At 42.5% G+C, this 21,737-nt stretch overlaps 1 long non-coding RNA gene across 3 annotated transcripts; it reads left to right on the top strand.

Annotated features, from left to right (window-relative positions):
- Positions 1-6,607: 6,607 nt before the first annotated feature.
- LOC128121194 (uncharacterized) lies at positions 6,608-20,811 on the top strand. Of its 3 annotated transcripts, XR_008222108.1 has the most exons (5): positions 6,608-10,096; positions 10,247-10,357; positions 10,503-10,648; positions 13,767-13,930; positions 19,974-20,811. It is a non-coding gene; the product is annotated as an uncharacterized LOC128121194 (long non-coding RNA). The 3 variants fall into 3 exon arrangements; XR_008222106.1 differs by having other exon boundaries at positions 6,608-10,357; XR_008222107.1 differs by lacking the exon at positions 13,767-13,930 and having other exon boundaries at positions 6,608-10,357.
- Positions 20,812-21,737: the final 926 nt, after the last annotated feature.

The following is a 21,737-nucleotide window of genomic DNA, read 5'->3' as shown; positions in this document are numbered from 1 at the left end:
TGTTTCACCTTGCCTGCCTAAGGCACCTGATTGGTCTAATTAAAAGCTGAATGGCCAATAGCTAGACAGGAGGGATAGGTGGAGCTGGTGGGCAGACAGAATAAGTAGGAGAAGAAATCTAGGCTGAAGAAGAGAGAAATGAAGAGAATAAGGAGAAAGAGAGGGATGCACCCAGGGCTAGAAACCAGGAATCCACCAGCCAACCAGACATAGAGATAGCAGGAAAGTAAGATATACAGAAGGAAAGAAAGGTAAAAAGCCCTGAGGCAAAATATAGATGAAGAGAAACAAGTTAATTTAAGTAAAAGAAAAAAAAGCTAGTCAGAAATGAGCATAAGCTAAGGCCAAGCATTCATAACTAATAAGTCTCCATGTCATGATTTGGGAGCTGGTTTGTAGCCCTAAAGAAAGCCTGGTACCCACTCACTTCCTGCTATCTGCCGATCAAGGTGTAGAACTCTCAGCTTCCTCTCCAGCACCATGGCTGCCTACATGCCATCATTCTTCCTGCCATGATGATAATGAACTAAACTTCTGAAAATGTAAGCCATTCCCAATTAAATATGTTTTCCTTTATATGAGTTGCTATGGTTATGGTGTTTCTTCCTAGCAACAGCACAAAGACTAAGACAGCCTCTTAGTATATATTTATCATAACCTTAATTAGGATTGGATTTCGGGCCAGGACAGATAGCCCAGGCAACTTCCTTTCTTTAGCAGCATGGCTGATAATGTAAACTTTAGTGCCTTTCACTTCATGTTAGCCTGCCCATCACCTTGTCTCAGTCTTTCTCAACCACAGTCAAAGGAGCCTTTTGTTTCCTTCACCATTTGAGAGTCAGTTGGAGCTGTGACACACCAGCACTGCATATACATGCATTTTACAAATGAGGGCACTCTTGCACATAATCAATGCATAACTCTCAAACCAGAAAATTAACACTGACACAATACTATGATATCATTCCAGGGCTCATGTGAAGTTTATTGTTCTAATAAAATCTTTTTTGGCAAGAGTTTTATCTGTTGATGCCATTTGACTTCAACTACTGGGTAAAAATTGCATATTTGTAACTATGATTCCTAATTTTTATTTTGTGCTGGGAATTCAACATTAAGCTGTAAACTTGCTAGGTAAATGCTCTAGATTTTCTGAGACTATGTTTTGCTGCATATTCCAGGCCAGACTTGAAATCATGGTCCTTCTGCTCTATCTCCCAAATGTTGAGATTACAGGCATGGCCATCATGACATCATGACTTACAATTGATAAATTTTTGATTGGAAGTTAGTTTTAAATTATTTTTATTTTATGTGCATGTGTGTTTGCCTGCTGTGGGATGTTCTGTGTGCTGTCAATGTGTGTTGCTCTGATTGGTTGATAAATAAAATGCTGTTTGGCCAGTAGCCAGGTAGGAAGTATAGGTGGGATAAGCAGACAAGGAGAATTCTGGGAAGAGGAATGCTGAGTCAGGAGATGCCAGCCACCACTGAAGGAACAACATGCCAGCAGACCAGTAAGCCACAGCCACGTGGCAAAGTATAGATTTATAGAAATGGGTTAATTTAAGATATAAGAACTAGATAACAAGAAGCCTGCTATGGCCATAGTTTAAAAACAATATTAGCCTGTGTGTGTTTATTTGAGTCTGAGTGGCTGCGGGACTGGCGAGTGAGAGAGATTTGTCCTGACCAAGGGCCAGGTGGGACACAGAAACACTTTCAGTTACAAATGGCACCCCATATGGGTCACCAGATATTACTATAATTAACGAGGCAATTTCATGTAATTTATCTGGTAATCAAGAGAGGTTTATTTCTGGGATAACTTACAGCCAATAGGGGTTGGTTATAGTATCTGGGAGAGATTGAGGTACCATCCAGCGGAGAACTCTGGCTTGGTGTCCCATCCAGCTTCCAGGACCCTAGGTATCCAGAAGGGCCAAACACGTATGCACCTCGAGTCTTACGGGGCTCCCTCTCAGCCATGTCCCAGGGGCAGGTCAGCCCCAGGGGCAGGTCATAGGCAGGTGTGGCAGTTACCTGCTGTCACTCTAGGGGCAGTGTTTCAAGGTCAAAGCTGGAACAGCTGCCAGTACATTTGCCTGCATATATGTATCTCTACAACATGTGTGCCTGGTGCCTGCAGAGGCTAGAAGAGGGCGTCAGATTTCCTGGAATTCGAGCTATAGATGGTTATGAGCTACCATGTGAGTGCTGGGAACCAAAGCTGGTTTCTTTGCAATAACAGCAAAGTGCTCCTAACCACTGAGTCTTTTTTTCCAGCTTCTTGGTGAAGAATTACTTTGAGACACTGTAAATATTTTATCCACCACCAAACTTTCAATGTATTCACTTATTTATGTCTATATGCATATAGGCTCCTATTTTATCCAATAGATTATGCTACATTGGTACATACTGTGCTTAAATTTGCTAACATTTGACTTCTGAGCATCCTTCAGACTGGCTTTTATGTCCTTTGCCTCATTCCATTATTCTTTGCCCTGTTGAACTTTTGACACAGTGGTTTGTTCAGGCTCTTTACTTTTCCCACGAAGCTCTTGAATCAGCTATTCTCCTAAGGAATCCTGGTTTGTGCTAGTGAACTCAATGCATTTAAGATAATAAAATCTGGGTGCTGGATGAGTTTGCTGCTGTTGGGAAACCTCTTCTCTCAGTTCCTTCTCAATGGTAAGGAATACATAGATCCACATACAAACACATGTATCAATAACCATTTCGGTATCTGTGATCTTAATGCTAGATGTCAATCTGATAGGCCATTAGGTGTGCAGATACTGGGTGGAACAATGCTCCCGAGTGTGTCTGTGGGGATTTGGGGATGAGTTTGCCTTGCAAATTGGTAGACTGAGTGAAGAAGGTTGCCTTTGCAGACATGGCCAGCTCATTCAATCTGTTGAAGATCTGAATAGAATAAAATCCCTCAGAAGGCTCTAGAGGATTTGCTCTCTGCATCTGTGAGTTGCTCATCAGTCAGTCTCTTGCCTTCTGACTCAGACTGGAGCTGCATCTTCAACTTTCCTGGGGCCTTAGGCTTGCCAACAGCACCATGTTGGGATTGTTCATCCACCATATCTGTGTAAGCCAGTATCTTCTAATAAACCATCTGCTTGTCTGTCTGTCTCTTTGTCATCTATCCTCTCCTGTTTAGCCTGGAGAGCCCAGAAGTAATCCAGAAGCCCAGTGAAAAGCCTGGTATCCACAATTCTCAATGTATTCATTTGTTTACCTTCTCCTCCTGTGTGTTAACTTCCTGTCACTGCCACCCTCCCTCTGCCCTGCACAGCACTCACCCTCACTTTTCAGAGGTTCTGGAAATCTGTACCAAGTTATATACTTATATACCTGGGTTTTTTTTGTTTGTTTGTTTTGGCCACCAACCACCTCCCAAATCATGACATGAAGAGTTCTTATTAGTTATGAATGCTCGGCCTAGCTTAGGCTCATTTCTGGCTAGCTCTTTTAACTTAAATTATTAACCTATTTCTCTTTATCTACCCTTTGCCTCAGGGCTTTTTACTTTTCTTTCCTTCTGTATATCTTACTTTCACTGCTTCTTGTGTCTGTTTGGCTGGCAGCTGCCTAGCTTCTTGTCCCAGGCATGTTCCTCTCTTTATTCCTTCTTCTCTTCTTCTTCTCTTGTTCTCTCCTGTTTATTCCCTCTGTGCATAAGCCCTGCCTATCCCTCTACTGCCTAACTATTGGCCATTCAGCTTTTTATTAGTCCAATCAGGTGCCTTAGGCAGGCAAGGTGAGGCAAATGCAACACATCTTTACATAATTAAACAAATGCAGTATAAACAAAAGTAACACATCTTTGCCTCGGTAAAATAATATTCCACAACATACTTGTACACATGGCTTCTTGCCCAAGTTGGGCCACAAGACCCTCAGAAGGCTCAGCTTATGCTGACACTTGTCTTCCCCCAGTCTGGCTCCTGTTCCGACATCTCACAGTAGGACTGATTGCCTTGCTCAACTCCACCAGGGAAATGGCGAGTGTGGGAAGAAGGAGGAATCTGCTTTTCCTTTTCAAACCCAGTTTCTTCCTTCACAACCATTTATTTGCTGTTGCCAATGCTGCATCCTACAGGCTCTTTAAAATCCTAGTGTCTGAAACTACCTACATGTCCCCTGAGAAGAAATCTCTTCACTTTATTGTACAGCTGGTAAGAAGGTAAGTCCTTAATTCTTCCTGGAGGGAGAGCTGGCCATATGCTTCAACAACACTAAGCCTGCACATTTCCTTTGGCCCACAAATTACTCTTTTAAGAATTCATTAAAAAGAAATAAAGATGCACAGAGATAGCCAACTTCAAGGAAGTTAATTAAAACCAAGATCAGAATTACACTGAATCTTTGCAATCAGGGAGTATATAAATTGTGATAAGTTCACTAAATAGGGTTCTGCTCCATGAGTAAAATGATGCTGAGTTAAAATGATTGCAGCAGAAAGATGTTTAGTCTATATGGTTGAGTGAAAAAAAAATAGTTATAAAATGGAAAGTTCCCAGTTTGTGATCAAACTATTAAAAAAACATCGCAATGGAAGCAAGACCCCGGGGGTGCACACCAAAAGAGAATGGCCACCCCGAGACTATGGACATTTGGCTTTTCTTTTCCTTAACTATGCTTTCAGATTTTTCTTCACATAAGCTTAATATTTGTACAAGAATAAAATGCCACACATACACACATTAAAAAAAACATACTAATGCTTTGACTGTTCTATTTCTGTCTAGGCATTCTTGAAGTCACTGAACCCTTTGACTGGACACCGCCAGCACCAACTGCAGTTCTCAGGGTCCTGTGGAGTTTCTCTCTTGGTGTTCCCTGGAGTGTCCTTTTCTCTCTGCTTCAGCTTTGCAGCTCAGGTCTTGTCTCCTTATAACTGGCCTGCGGCAGTGGCTGTTTTGACTGACCCAGGCAGCGAGATGGATGCACACGGCAGCTCTGTGATCGCATTGCTTCCTGGCAGAAGCCTTCAAGGTTCTCTATTCTGAATTAAGCCTGGAGTCCCTGGTCCAGCTGTGTAGCACTTGGTCCCTCCTGTTGCCTTACATTGCTTCCAAAGTCCAAAAGTCTATCCCTGCAGACTGTTGTAAATGCATCCTCATGTGAACCATGTTTTCCTGTGTGGTGCTATGTCTCACCACTGGCCATTGTGGAATGGCCTTTTTCCCCCTCCCTTGCTTCTGCCTCATTCTTCAACATCTCATTCAAGGGTCATCTCTTCTTGAATGTCATTCCTGATGCTCCTCGTTGCAAGCAGTCTTCCCACCTGCCTAGCACAGGATTTTTATTTTTTTTATTTTTTGCTATACCATTGTATTTTCCAGGTCACATTCAGCACCCCTCACTTTCATTTCTGTACATTGCATGCATTTTCGCCATTGCCCACACCATGCTGCACTGAACCTTCTTGGTTTGCATTGCGTCATCGCTCTAACCATAAAATCCCCAAGTCCTGTCTCTGTTCAGTACCTAGGCATGGTACCTATTAGACACTATGTTAGTTTTCTTGCAACTATGGCAAAAATGCATGATGTAAACAATTTAAGGGAAGGAAGATTGACTTTGGCTCACAGTTTTAAATGCTTTAGCTCACAGTCCTGGACTCCATTGATTTGGGGCAGAACATCAGCATGAGAGGAGCTCATGGAGGAGGAGGAGGAGGAGGAGGAGGCTGCTCACCACGTGACAGGAAGCAGAGCAAGGAAGTAACTAGGGACTGGTATAACCTGCAGTGACATGTCCTCAGTGACTCACTTCTTCCAGCTGGCCCCCACTTCCTAAGGGTTCTAGAAGTTCCCAAAATAGCACTACCAACTGGGATTAAACATTTAACACGTGAGTCTTTGGGTGACATTTCAGATCCAGACATTTAGCAAATAATGAAAGGGGAGAAACCTCAGAAGTAGCAGAGGCTGGAGTTGAAGTCAGAGTTTCTTGTCTGAAACTCGTGTTCTTTTGCTGACGTCCTTCAAAGTCACAGACACATGGAGTCATTTTTGTAGGTTGTCAGCTAATGTCTCATGGCCTTGGAGTGACCCTGAGAGTGAGATTTATTTCTTAGTGTTACAAAAGCTTTAGGCTCCAGCTCATCTCAAAGGAGTTGCACAAAGAGAGACCAAAAGACTCAGAAAACAGTAGGAATGTGGAGTGCTTGGGGCTGCATGCGAGACACCCAAAGACCCTTTCTCAACCCAAACAAAAACTGTTTTATGAAGCTCAGTAAAAAGAGAGACTTTAAAAGTATGATATTAACACAGTCTCTAGGCTGTGTTTATTGAAACAATCTTAGGTCCATAATCAAAACAATGTTTTATCATTTCCCCTCCAGGCTGGTCACAGGCTACAAACTGGATCATTTGACACATCTCATGTGCACTTGAAACCCAAGTTGAAATTCTGCGATTCTAAGTATATGAAGAAAAATAACTTACAAAGACTCTCCCCCGATACACACACACACACACACACACACACACACACACACACACACACACACACAAACGTTTGTGCGTTTGTGTGTGTGTGTGTGTGTGTGTGTGTGTGTGTGTGTGTGTGTGTGTGTGTGTGTGTATTTTCTTTCTGAGTCATCCTTTTGATATTTTACTTGGACCAAAACTCAGAATCACTTGGTTTTCTCCAAGCACTTATTTGGGCTATTTCCATCATTGTTCTTGGAAATAATTTTTCTTTTTGACGTACTGTACACTCAATATGCGACTTGGTCACCACCATCAGAGGCCATAGCATTGGCTCCGTCATGGACTGTCAGGAGTCACTCTGACATATAATGTTTCCACTTAGGTTGATCAGCTGCTCAGTTTTGCAATGTTTAGGACTGTATGCATGTGCATGTGTGTTTCATGTCTTCTGGGGGAAAGGCTGAGTGTATTTTTTAGAGGGTTTGGAGAATTTCCATGGCTTGTTTGCTGATAAAGCAAATGTCAGAATATGCTTTGGGAAGACATGTGTGGGTGTGTTTTTCTTTATGGGAGCACGTGTTCTAAGTATAGGAGACAACACAGGGAGATGCTGTGCCTCCTGTGATGTGGCCAGAGATACCTATTAGGAGAATATGGAAAATCACCAAAACTGGTGAAGTTTCACCTAATTTTCTTTGTTTCAGTGATGTTAGAGGTTAGACTGTGTCAAGGTCCAGGGATTTGGGGCACCTGTTCAGAGCAGAAGGGAGGAGAACAGAGCCAGGTCTGCATCTGACGGATGCTGAATCACCAGCCTCCCTGTCTTTCTGTGAATGTGGTGGTTCCACAGCCACCAGCAGCTGGTCTTTGCTCCTGCACATGGCCCATTCCAGCCCAGGTTCTGTCCACATACACTGTGTCTTAACTCACCACGTTCTATTTTATCTCTGCCTTTTCATGCCTTGGCTTGTCTGAAAACTCCACCTTTCTTACTTTTGATGACATCTTCCTTGACCTTTCCTTCTCCTCCAAGGCCCACTTTTCTAAGGTCTGTGTGATCAACATGGACCTTAAGAAGCAGAGAAGATGGAAATAGAGTAAATACTTTGATATGCAGAAGCAATTAGAGTTTCTTGGAAGATGTCACATCCTTTAATGCATATTCTGCTTAATATACAATGGGAAAATCAGAGCCTATTGAGCAATGATGTTGCTTCTGGTTTATTGCAGTTGATTAATAAATGTTCCAGCTGGAGGCAATGACCACATGAACCTGAAGTTCCTCCCAATGCTGAAATTCTATGACTTGTAGAATGTCACAGCTGCAGTGTTTAAAAATATGTGTTCTGTATAACCATGGGTACTATATTTGCCTTGTAATTGTAGCTATAGGCTATGCTTGTACATCCTATCTAGTCCTTGTCCTTTCTATAAGGAAGAAAGTCAACCCTCATTCTAAACTCTGTCACTTGTCACTGCTGAACCCAGAGACTAATCACTCTAGCATTCCCAAACCTTCTGAGAAGCCTGGGTCTTATTTTCCAATTCTTCCCTTAGTTTAGGGAGGAGGTGGCTATACATCCATTCCAGTGTTGTGACTTCAAAATACCACAACACAAGCTGAGAATGGCTTTGGATAGTATGCTAGTCACTACCCTGGTCTTTTCTTGGCTCAGTGAAGGTTCAGTCAGAACTTTCCAGTTTTAAACTAGAATGGGTGGTGTGCATGTAAGTGTCAGAATGCCCTTCAATTCTTGGAGGATGTCATTCCTAGGATGCTCCACCAGAATGTAAGTTGCTGCCAGCTGTCTATCAGGAGTATGGATCTTGGCTTGATTAGCATCTGAGTAGGTGCAGTTGTTAACTATATGGATTAGCTTGGTTAGACCACAGTTCTCAGATAGTTAGATACCAGTGTGAATATTGTCACAAAGATGTTTTTCAGATGAGATTAACATTTAAATCACTGGATATTGAATATATTATAGGCAGAAGTTTCCCTGTCCTGACCACCTGCTCCCAAATAACCAACATGGAGACTTAAGATTACTTATAAATGCTCAGCCGATAGCTCAGGCTTGTTACTAACTACCTCTTACAATATAATCCATTTCTATTAATCTATGTGTTGCCCCAAGGCTCATGACTTTTACCTCTATTCCATTTTGTGTGTCCAACTCTTTCTCTGTTTGGCTAGTGACACCTCTCTCTTCCCTTCTCCTTCCCAGAATTCTCAATTTGGCTTTCCCATCTAACTTTATCCTGTTCAGCTATTTGGCCAATCAGCTTCTTTATTAAACCAATCACAGTGACAAATCTTCACTGTGTGCAGAAGGATTATTCCACAGCAGTATGTCAGATCACTCTCCATATGTGGAGGGTCCTCATCTAAACAGATGAAAGCCCATGGAGGAAACAGACTGATGTTTCCCAAGGGTGAGCAAATTTTGTCTCCAGATAGCCTTTGACACAAAGTTACAACAGTAACTTTCCTCGGATCTCCGGATCTATCAGTGTCTACAGCCAGGCAAGCCAATCCTCAAAATCAATCAAATGCTCCTCCTTCTCCCCTTCCTCTCTCTCTCTCCTCTCCCCCTTCCCCCCTACCTTCACTTTTTGGTTTATGGTTTTGTTTCTCTGAAGAGTCATGACTATTAACATAAAGGGTAAGGAACAGTTTAGAAAGAGCAGCGGACACCCTTCACTGCCTTGTTTACCTTATCCCTGCTGCTAGATCTTTGCTGCATCTCAGTACAATCTAGGACTGGATCTACCCTTGGGTGGGTCACTGTTTTGGTGACTGAGATACTCAAACCATTTTTGCTTGTGCTCAACTCAGGGGTTTCTTGCACGGAGTTTTTGAGTGCTAAAGTTAGGAAACCAAAATAAGTTATTCAATCTCCCTCATTTTAATCACTTGAACTTCTGGTATCTAATATTCTCAGCCATCTAGTACTTCTGAAAGCATTAAAAAGAGCACCTCTGGTAGATTATTGGGAAGCCACTATGTCTCCAGTCCATGGATCTTGGTTATTAATGCAGTAAGCATGTGGTCACCCTTGTGAGCATGCCATTTTAAGGCCCTAGTACTGCATCCAAGAACCACTCAGAGCTTTACATAAACATATTATCCTAATGTTCCCAAAGCACTTTAATTATGAGGGTGATTCCTGCCAGGAAGTACATTATACTCTGGCTGTGGAGTAGTCTTAGGATTCTAAGCACTGGCTGCTACAGGACTCAGAAGACTGCTTGGGAGCCCTGCACTCAGAGGACCAGTCCTGAAATCAGCCTTGTCAAATGCTGATGCTCAGCAACTTCCTATTTTCTAGCACCTTCATCTTTGTCTATTCCCACCCCCAAGGGATGCTTGGATGTTCACTCATAAATAGCTATGAATGGAAGGGAATGGCTTCCTGTGATCATAGGAACAAAAGCACATGCACATGTGTATTCATGTGCACATGCCTTCTCCCAGCCCCATGTTCATGGAGTAGATACAGTCTCTGGCTTTCTCTTTTCTCCTTGGCTTGTGGTTAGCTCCCAAGAAGAATGCTGATGCTCAGATCCTTTAATGGAATCAAGATAAAGTCAAGCTTCACCTTTTGCCACACTTTTTGGACTCTCACCTGGCCAGTGTAAGGTGACAATGGGGAGGGTTGGGTATGACAGACAGCATGAGCAGGTCCTGGGGCCCTCAAAGACATAGTTTCATGTGGCCAGTGGGTTTGGAGGTGAGAAGTGTCACATTGGGGGTGACTGTGTTGTTGTCACGACCTACATTTTAGTGCTCAGGAGAGCCACGCTCATGCACCCGTTCCACATCTGTAGCTGCTGACTCCCTCACAGAGACCCAGATTTCTGCAAGAGAAAGCCACATCTCCTGGACTCTGCAGCAGGTACTGTGAGAATACCTAGAGAATGTCACCACCATTTACAGTTGAGGGAATAGGATTAAGAGGGATTAAATTGTTTGCCTCTATTCACACATTAAGTGAGCAGTGGTGTTCATTTGTGATCTCATTGTTTTTCGACTCCCCTCAGTGGCCTTGCTTAAGCTGCAGATACTCCCGTCTTGAGTTCATCCTCTGTGAACTTAGATGGTGTGACACCTTGTGGAAGGTGAAAGTCTTCCTGTCTCTGGATGCACATCCTGAGGATGGTACCTTTGCTGTGCTTTCCACCACGAGGTGAGGTCTCCTTTTTTACTCCTTCATTCTTGGCTAGGCCAGATGCTACAGCTTGGATCTGGAATATCCCTCAAAGACCCATGTGTCTCTGTTCTCTGTTTGTTCCCTCGCAATGAGATAAGTGACTTTTTCATTGCCATGGGCTTCTGCCAACCTGTGCTACCACATGTCTAAAGGACAAGGTTCAACAGATCATGGGCAGGAACCTCCAAACCATAAGCCAAAACAAACCTTTTCATTTTTAAAGTTGATTATCTCAGCTCTTTGTTATAGTAACAAACACTGGGAAACTTGCTTTGGTAATTCAACATTAGCAAATGTGACATGAAATGAAGCATGAACATGTTTATGCACTGGGGGTTTGCCTTCTCTTGTTACGGGAAACGTTCCTCTATGTTGGAACATGCTAGAGACATGTAACTTAGCCAATAGGAAGCACTAACTAAGTGGGTGAATGGTGCCATTTTACTAACCAACACGTGCCTGACACTCCCACTAATTATAGTTGTATGGATGACGGGAGACACTAGGAAAGACTGATCAGTTGAACCCGATTATTAACAGCTTCAAAAGCAAAAAAAATTGGGATGACTGGGTGTATAGTATAAATAAAAGGTAATGTAGCTCCTATAGTCACAGGAGCAAAGGCACACACCCACGTGTGTTCATGTGTAAACGTCCCCATGTTCATCAATTAGATAATTCCATGCTGGCCCCCAGAGTCCCACCTGCGTGATGGCACTTTCACATCCTAGCTTTCTCCATTTCTTCTCCCTCCCCATGGTTTTCTTGTTTCACATCCTATGTGGCCAGAGCCGTGGTCCTTAATCGGAATTGGCGCAGCTTTGCTCGGGGATTCATCTTCCTCCACAGAGTCACACGAAGTCCTACTTCTCAGGAGTGGTTTTTGCACGTTGCAAATGGTAGAGTCTCAGACATTTTATGAACTCAGCCTCTTCTTTCGGTCTAACTGTGGGTTATGGCTTTTCTGGGTCTGGGAAAGAGACAGTGGCTGTGGGAAGAAAAGGGGGTTTCATGCTCCCCATGACAGGAATGGTAGAAGGAAGAAAGGGCTGAGGAGTTTCTCTCTGAAGACATGGTTGCTTTGTACTGAATGACAAAAATTCAGTCCCTTCAAATATCGCTTCTGCCTTCCTTTTATTCAGTTTGGAAGAAAAGTTTGTATTTCTTCTATAAACATAATGTGTCCTAAAACGATTTCGGTGAGATAAAAACAATATGAAGGGGACCGGAGTGATGGCTCAGTAGTTAGGAGCACTGATTGCTCTTGAAAAAGACCCAGGTTCAATTCCCAGCACCCACATGGTGGCTCACAACTACCTAGAACTGTTCCAGATCCAGTTCCAGGGGATCCAATGCCCTCTTCTGGCTTGTGTGGGCACCAAGCATGTATGTTGTATGTAGGCATACATGCAGGCATAAACATCCACATAACATATAATAATAAATATAAATATATAATAATAAAAATAAATTAATAAAAAAGCTGTGAATGTTGAACAAGGCTTGCCAACAGAAGAAAAAAAAAAGAAACAAAAACAAGACAAAACAAAATAAAACAAAAAGATATGAAGAAATTAATGGCATTTCCCCAGATTCATAAATTTGTTGTTTTCATAATATTGTCTTATGATAAAGAATCCAAGTAGTTTATCACAATGTAAAGTAAAAGCATAAACATTTATCAGATTATTAATTATTTTTTTAAGCTTTCTTTAAAAAAAATAAAGAATTGTAGTAAAGTGTTCTTGATATTTTGTTATACTCCTCCAGGGACAGCCTAGAATGGGGGATGGCAAACTTTTCATAAAACGCAAGACAATAAGTAGACCAGGCTTTGTCTCCATACAGCTTTGTCCAAAACTACTCAATTGCTATTCTAGCATGAATGTATCTATAGGCCATAGTCATGGATGAGCACAGCTGTGTTTCAATAATTATTTATTCACAGAAGCAGACTGGATCTAGCCCGTGGTTTGAGGTGTGGCAGCCTCTCTTTAGAACATGGAGATCTGTGCCATGGGCAGTCCTTGTCAGTCTACCTAAGTCCCATGTCAACTTTCCCATGATTAGTTTCCTTGTGTGCTGGTATTGGAAAGCACCTCAGGCAAATATCTACCTTCATGCTGCCATTTAGCAAGCAAAGCTGCCGGGGCTCAGGGAACTGAAAGGACTCAACTGGGAATTTTGGGAAACAAACCATTTGCATGATTCCCAGCCTGGGTATACTTATTGCCACATGCCCATCTCTGAGTATTTCCAGTAAGTTTTCAAGAGCCTTTTATGATAGCAACATTTAACATTCATGTGTCAACTTAAATTTATGAAAACAGGACATGAGAACCTCTTTGGCCCATGAGCAAGTTGTATGACATAGACTCTCTATCATGTGTCATGATTGTAGAGTCAGCAAGTGGTAGACTGAGGCACAGACCAGTGCCTGCGGGCTCTGAAATGGGCACTTTGTGGCATCAAGCACTATTGCCACGTGGACACAGTTCTTCACATAGTGTTCCACCTGCACACATCTGGCAAGATACAGAACAGGTCACATCAGAGAGAAGGTGCTAACTTCCTGGTGTGCTGGTAGCTTTGGTCTTGAATGTGCTCCTGGATAGAGCAATAGAGACAGGCACTCTTTTTTTTTTTTAATTTCTTTAAGAAATTTTTTATTCATTTTACATACCAACCACAGATCACAGATCCCCCTCTTATCCCTTCTCTCACTCCCCTCCCCAGCCTTCCCCCCTTGACCTACCTCTCATCCCCTCCTCCAAAAGGGTAAGGGCTCCCATGGGGAGTCAGAAAAGCCTGGTATGTTCAGTTGAGGCAGGACCAAGCCCCTCTCCACTGCATCAAGGCTGAGCAAGGTGTCTCACCATAGGTAATGATCTCCAGAAAGGCAGCTCATGCATCAGGGATAGATTCTGATCCCACTGCTAGGGGCCCCTCAACTGTCTTCCATATGCAGAGGGCATAGTCTAGTCCCATGCAGGTTCCACAGCTATTGGTCTAAAGTTTGTAAGTTCATACAAGCTTGGTTCAGCTGTCTCTGTAGATTTCCACATCATGATCCTGACCTCCCTCTTGCTCATAGAATCCTTCTTCCTTCTGTTTGACTGGACTTCCGGAGCTTGGCCTGGTGCTTGGCTGCGGATCTCTGCATCTGCTTCCATCAGTTACTGGATGAAGACTAGTTTCTTTGGAGCTATGGGTTGTAGTCTGATTACCCCTTGATTTACATCTAGTATCCACTTATGAGTAAGTATATACCATGTTTGTCCTTCTGAGTCTGGGTTAGCTCACTCAGGATGATATTTTCTAGGTCCATTCATTTGCCTGCAAATTTCACTGCTTTTTTCAGCTGAGTAATACTCCATTGTATATATGTACCACATTTTCTTTATCCATTCTTCAGTTGAGGGGCATTTAGGTTGTTTCCAGGTTCTGGCTATTACGAATAATGTTGCTATGAACAGTTGAGCATGTGTCCTTGTGGTATGATTAGGCATCCCTTGGGTATATGCCCAAGAGTGGTATCATTGGGTCTTGAGGAAGATTGATTCCCAATTTTCTGAGAAGTCAGACAGGTACTCTTTTTAACTGTTGTCTTGGAGGTTTGATCTGGGGCCTCTGGGCATTGCTTGGGATGAAATCTTCTAGCACTGGAATTTTAAGATTTCTTGTAAATCTCCACTAAATTAGGGAATCTGGTATCTACAAAGAAGTTTTGAACATGTGTTTTCAGAGAACTAAGAGGGTAAGGTGCTTTCCTAGGTACAGAAGAAGGTGCTATCTTATCTGATTCAGGCAGATAAGCTCAGTCCTAAAAATATATCTATAGGCTGCCTTTCCTTTCCTGGTAAGCAGTGGTGCACCTCTGCATTCTGGATGCCACATAACCTGGTTTGATGCACGGTACCTCAACATCAGGGCCCTGCTGGTGCCCATTAGTCCCACCATATGCAGCCTCTTGGAGACAGCCTGCCTGGGCAGCAGAGCCTGGCAGTTCTTCTCACACACATTCCTGGGCACTGCTGAACCCAGCCAGTTAATCCCAGCCTGCCAAGCAGCCCTGCACATGGAGGGCAAGAAGCTGCCGAGGAGATGTGGGGGTTGAGGCCACAGCCCGCTTGGTTTTATTATTATTTATTTTGGTGTATTCATTTAATCATGTTTGCAATTTCTACTTTGTTTTCCTTCCTTGCTTTTGGGTGGCTGGTGACATGACTTGCTGGCATCACATCTAATTATACTATTTTTAAACTTTCCCTTCACTCCTGAACCACTGGCGAATGTTTTTCAAAAACTTGATGGGATTAAAACTAAATTGACCAGATGGCTTCTTTGCGCCTAATTTAGCTCAGTCCAGCAGTGCCAGATTTCTAGGGCACAGGGACCCATTATCCCCACTCTCATTTCCTAGAGCTGCTTCACTCTGCTCAGCCTTCTATATTTATCAAATCTGGGAATGGACTTGAGGAAACGCACAGATGTTACCGAGCTGAGAGGAGACGTGAGGCTTTAGGGTTTGGCAGAGACACACAGCGATGTACTGGGAAGGGTTCCGAAATGGTGCTAAGGGTCATCTCTTCACCCTTCAGTTCTGGTTCCTAAAGCCCAGCAGGAGGGGTAAATGGACCAGAACCACAGTGCTAAAGCTGGGTTTCATGTTCTGTCTCCATTTGGACCACTGTTCAGATTTGTTAGTGGGAACAAGAGTTTCTCTGAGGGTTTCCCATCAACTAACATTCCTAAATTCCTCTAAAATGCCAGACATGGAAAGAAAACTGAGACGATCGCTATGAATAGGACCTGGAATCTTTGCCTTATCAGAATCTATGGGCTATTTTGGGAAAAATATTCAATAAAGTTAGTCTAGCCGTTAGTACAAGAAACCCTTTTATTCCAAGACATAGTTTTAAGTTCATTTTTATGTTGCTATAATGCAGTACCTGAAGCAAGTAATTTTACAAAGAAAAGTTTACTTAGATCAAAGTTTTGGAATGAGAGAGTTCACATTTGCTGATGACATTCTTGATGGCAAAGTCCCAAGAAGACTCAGGGCATCACATGGCAAGAGACTACAAAGTACTTATCTATCTTGGGGATAACTGGTCCCTCTGCTACCCGCTTCTCCTCTCTCTCTTCCTCCTCCGTCCCCTCCCCCTTCTCATTATAAATCAACTAGAAGCTAATCATGGCACCTCCAGTATGAGGACTCTGCCTAATCTTAATAACCTTCCATTGTCCCCTTCTAAAAAACGGTTAGACTATGTTTCTGACTTCTTAACACAATTAATGTATGTCATTAGTGACTAAGCTCCTGTGTGAATTCAGGGGGCTAGAAAACTACAGCAACAGTGTTCTGTAACCTACAAGCAATGAAACCATTTGGATTTACAGTATCTCTGAAATCTACGAACTTATGAACACCTTATGGGTGGTAGACACCAATGGTCTAGCATCTAAGGGAAACTAAGCTGGGGTGTTTTTTTTTTTTTTTTTTTTTTTTTTTGCCTTTTGAACATGCACAGTTTATTCCCAAAATCATTCCTTATAATACCATGTTATTATGAAGGTTGTGGTAATCCCATGTCAACAGACATGCGGCCGATAGGAATGACTGACAGGCAGAGACTGCTGCAGGGTTCCACTGGGGAATCTTCTCCAAACTCAATCTGCATTAACTATGAAGTCCTTCAACTGTGGCAGGCCTGGAGGATGCCACTGTTGGAGGTCCCAGAAGGACTTTGAGAGCATCAACCAGTTGCTAGAGCTGACTGGAGGTATGTGTGAACTCAGATGATGTCAGATACTCAAGGACCGCTGGAGTCAGAGGCCATGCAGTGTCTAGTCTCAAAGTCCCTGTGCCAATAGGTTTCAGCACCGATGTCTTGGGAACATGGCAGTGCACTACTAAGGGCCGTCTCTGAAGTTCCAGTTTTTGTATTACTCCGATAGGCATCAGTTTTGTGCTATGCTATTGGAGTCCTTATTACCGTTGGAGTTCACAGCTTAGGGCTGGTTCAGGGACATAGCAGTGCCATCCTGGGGTTTGTTCATTAGCATACCAAAGCCTGCCTTAGACTTGGCTCATGTCAGACCTGCCTTGTGGCTGGCTCCTATCTTGCAAGCCTTACACTATTCCAAGCCCCACAAAATGGTTTTCAAGTTACACGAAATGGTTTTTCACTTATGTTCCTAACAACTTTACACTCCCATTAACAATAAATGTAAATACTTCTGATTGTGTCATAAGCTCATCAACATTTGACAGTTCTAGTTTAGGGGGAGGGGTTAATTTTAAATTTTATTTATGTGTATATGTGTGTATATCCTATGTATGATGCTTAGTCTTACTGTAACTTGATATGCCATGTTTTGTTGATACTCATGGGAGACTTGCCCTTTCTTGAACAGAAATGGAGGGGAGTAGATTGGGTGGTGGGAACAAGGAGGGTGTGAAGAGAGGTTCAAGGGGGAGAGGAGGGAGGAGAAGTTGCAACCAGGATTACAATAAATAAACAAATTTTAAAAAGTAATTCTAACCTAACCTAACCCTAACCCTAACCTAGTCTATCCCCACTAGGCTACAAGCCTGCTACTCTCCGTCTAGCTCCCTAACTGGCACCAGCCTCAGGAGATGGTATAGCAAAAGGCTAAGACCAGGGACTTTGAAGGAGTCAGTCAAGGACACTTGATCCCACAGACCTGTGCGGCCTCAGTTAACAAACTAAGCTGTCGATAACGGTTCTCCACTGGATCCCAGAGAACAATGCAGAGAAACACCCATCTTCCCACAGTGAGGCAATGGGCTGTGCTACTTGTACAGTTTCCTGTGGACAGGTTTAGGGTAAACTCACAAGGAAAAGTTCTCACAATATGAACAAAGATTGAATTTGTACTTTGGTTTGGCTTTCTATTTTTACTGCCGTAAGACAGAAACTTCAGATCTTAGACCTTTCCAAGGAAGATGTATGATCTGCTTTTTATCTGGAATGTCTTCCAAAGACCCACATGTTGAGTGATTGGTCCCCAGCCTGTGAGGTTACTGGCAGATGGTAGACTCTTTTGAGATCTAGTGAGAAGAAATTAGGTCACAGGGACTTGCCCTTCAAGTAACCTTGGTACACCAGCTCTTTTTTCCCTCTGCTTCCCAACCATTGGGAAGTGAACAGACCTCGTCTACCATGTACTTCCTGTCATAGTCTCAAAGTGAGAAGCCAAATCAGCCATGGACTGAGACCTCCAACTGTGAGGAGGACTAAATCCTTCTATCTCATAGTTCGATTGTGATATCCTTGGTCCTAGTGATGGAAATCCAACTACGTACCTCTTTCTCTGAGCTGGCTGTCCTGATGTCAGTGTCACCTTCACTCACATGCATTACTTCTTCACATTTCTTAAGCTGGGGTCTTTCAACCCTTTCCTCTGGAAAAAACACTCCTCCTCCACACTCTAGGTTCTTCCTTGGGACTTTGATCTCAGAAAACACTAAATTGTTGAACACAGGAATTCATTGTTTTTTGTTTGGTTTTTTGTTTTTTTCTGGTTCAGAGGATTGAATCTAGGGTCCATGCAAACGACAGGCAAAAGCTCTATATAAACTGAGCCAAGTCCTCAGTTCAGATGTTCACTGATTTTATGTTTCTTAGCCCACAAACCATCAATGAGGGCACATGTGGTCCTGTGGTGCTATTGTGTCCCCCAATATATTGTGCACCCTAATAAACTTATCTGGGGTTAGAGAACAGAACAGCCACTAGACAGACATAGAGGCCAGAAAATGGTGGCCCATACCTTTAATCTTATCACTTGGGAGGCAGAGATCCCTGCAGATCTCTGTGAGTTCGAGGCCACACTGGAAATCTCCAGGCATGGTGACTCACGCCTTTAATCCCAGGAAGCGATGGCAGGAAGCAGAAAGGTATGTAAGGCGTGAGGACCAAGAACTAGAGGCTTGTTAAGCTTTTAGGCTTTTAGCAGCAGTTCAGCTGAGATCCATTCAGATGAGGACTCAGAAGCTTTCAGTTTGAGGAAAGGAGATCAGCTGAGGAATTGGTGAGGTGAGGTTGACTGTGGCTTGTTCTGTTTCTCTGGTCTTTCAGCATTCACCCCAGTACCTGGCTCTGGGTTTGTTTTTATTAATAAGACCTTTTAGAAATTTGTCTACATGGTCCCATGAGTGACAGTTGGTCAACTACTAGTTCCCTCTTTAAGTTGCATGTTAGCAATTTAAAGCTAAAATTATTGGTTTGAGAAAGGCCAGATCGCTGAATCTCATGCCGGGAAATGGGTATTTTCGTATTGGTAGAGGCGCTCTGGATTGGTCCTTTAGGAGTAATGGGACCATATGAGTGGAGAGGAATACCAGGCTCTTTCCTATTCTAAGGAGCCTAAAAGCATCACACTACAGTAACCCTCGCTTTTAATGGTTATTCTGGGTTGTTCTGTTTTTAATCTTTGGAACAATGCCAGTTCTGGTTAAATTCTCTTCCTTCGAATCTTTTCTAATGTGAAGAAAGGAAACCTGAAAATGTAAGTCACCTTAGTGATACACTATAATTTTTATAATTACCCTCAACGAAGAAAACACAGGGCTCCATGTTGTACACAGCTGGGGTCCCAGATGTGAACTGGAAGTTCTTTGAAAATTGGGACATATCTAAAGTTTTCCCTCTTTTCCCTGAGCTTAGCAAGAGGGATCTGATTCAGTCTCACATCGACACAACTAAAGAACTAGACAAAATGCATGAAATGATGCTGCGGAAGGCAATGACCACCCAGAAAATAATGGTAGAAGAGACAGAAAAGTAGAGGGGCCCTGATACTGCTCAGTTCACATCTGGAAAAGATTTCAAGTCACAGTGTGTATAAAAGGAGCCCAGGCTGTGTTCTTGCTCTCACTGAAGTGGTAGAACTGGGAGTCCTAGGAAGCCAATGTACTAAGAATTCTCATGGAGGATCACAGGAAATGAGAAACCAGTGGAGAGAGCATTTGAGGAATCTTCAGTGTCTCTGTAAGGACTTAGCTGAGTACCAATCAGAGCATGTTCACAAGGAAATCCACTATCTAAAAACTCTTATTGGAAAACATTTTCCCATCTAATGTTCACCTTTTCATTAAAATTAGTATTATTTATTGTCTTCTTCCCAACAGGGAAAAGCAGACTATCAGTAGTATGTTATGAAATATCATTTTGTCTTTGTTGAAAGCATGAGAGTTCATTGACACACTGAGATTTTTACCATCATCTATCTCTCTTATGTGGCCGTATTATCTTGTGTATTCTTTTTCTAGTTTCTTCAAATTGACGGTGTCACAACCAAGAAGCTGGCATTGACAAGAGCCATCAGTGTTACCTGGATTTCTCCTTCTGGCTGCATTCATTTGTTGTGTGCAGTTCTATATGATTTTATCACATGTGTGGGAAACAGCATCCATCATCATAGCCAACATCTGGAACTCTCCCATCACCACAAGATTCTCTGCTTCCCCTTTAAATAACGACATCTGCTTCCTCTCAATCCTACTCCAACCCTCAGCAATCAACTAATCTTGTCTCCACGTCTATGAGTTCATCATTTCAAGAGTGTTATGGAATCAGATGATATGTGATATTTTTTGACTGACTTTATACTCACCGCAGTTCTCTTGTTACCTACCCAACTTGTATATATAAATAGTTCATTACTTTCACTCATTGAAGGCTGTTCAATGTTCCCCATGATGGGTTGTATTACTCCTCTGGGTTTGGTATAATTAAATACTGTTAACTGGATGGCTTAGAAACAACAGAGATATATTTCACAGTTCTAGAAGCTGAGAAGTCCTCAAGGCATCCACAGGTTTGGCGTCTGGTGAGGGATGGCTTTCTGGTTCATATATGGCCATTTTCTTACTGTGTCTTCATATGGTAGAAAACATGAAGGACCTCCCTCGGGTCTTTTCATAATGGTGAAGATTCTGTTTATGAATGTTATGCCCTTGTGATCTAATTATACCCTAATGACTCTACTTCCTAACACTATCACCATGGAGATTAGGATTTCAAAATATGAATATTTACAGGGCATAAAAATTCAGACAATGCCATGGGATATTACAAATAAAGCTGCTATGCACATTTGTATACATACTTTGAATGTGAACTGAAGATTTCTTTTATGTGGAATTTTGCCCAAGAGTGCAATTGCTAGGTTGTGTAGTAGTCAAATAACCAGTTTTATGTAACACTGCCAACCTGTTTCCCCAAGTGGCTGTACATTTCACATGTCCACCACCAAAGTATAAATGAGTATATTTCTCTTCCTCATTAATATTTGATATTATCATTTTTTTGTTTTAGCCATATGTTGTCTAGAAGGATCTCATTATAGCATGTAGAACAGGGTGGGAGAAATCAAATATTTGAAGGGGATAAGATGGTAACAAATGCCTAGTAAAAATTCTCTGTCTTGAAATCCAAGTTGAGGGAGAATTGTTGTTCATTTTCTGCTCTTTTTCGGGGGGCCCACCACCCAACTCCCAAATAAATCACTTGGAGGCTTATTCTTAATTATGAATGCCTGACCTTAGCTTGGCTTAGTTTCTAGCTAGCTTTTCTTAACTTAAATTATCCCATCTACCTTTTGCCGCTGAGCTTTTTCCATTCTCTTACTTCTGTAAATTGTACTCTTACTCTGTGGCTTGCTGTGTAGCTGGGTGGCTGGCCCCTGATGTCCTCCTCTTTCTCTGGCTCCTAGATCTCCTTCTCCCAGATTTCTCCTTCTATATATTATTTCTGCCTGCCAGCCCCACCTATCCTTTCTCCCGCCTTGCTATTGGCCATTCAATTCTTTATTAGACCATCAAGTGTTTTAGACAGGCACAGTAACACAGCTTCACAGAGTTAAACAAATGCAACATAAACAAAAGTAGCATACCTTAAAATAATATTCTACAACAGAGGACCTCAGGTACATCTTCTGGAGATAGGCTGAATGGATAGTTGATGTGGTAGAACGGATATTTTCAAACTTCTTCTATGCATGACACTTTTTCCACCTGAGAAATTTTTATGTG

This window comes from Peromyscus californicus, unplaced genomic scaffold, assembly GCF_007827085.1.
Source record: "Peromyscus californicus insignis strain IS unplaced genomic scaffold, ASM782708v3 Scaffold_11__1_contigs__length_118956290, whole genome shotgun sequence".
In the NCBI taxonomy this organism is placed as follows: Eukaryota; Metazoa; Chordata; class Mammalia; order Rodentia; family Cricetidae; genus Peromyscus; species Peromyscus californicus.
This window is presented reverse-complemented; position numbering and strand designations above follow the sequence as displayed.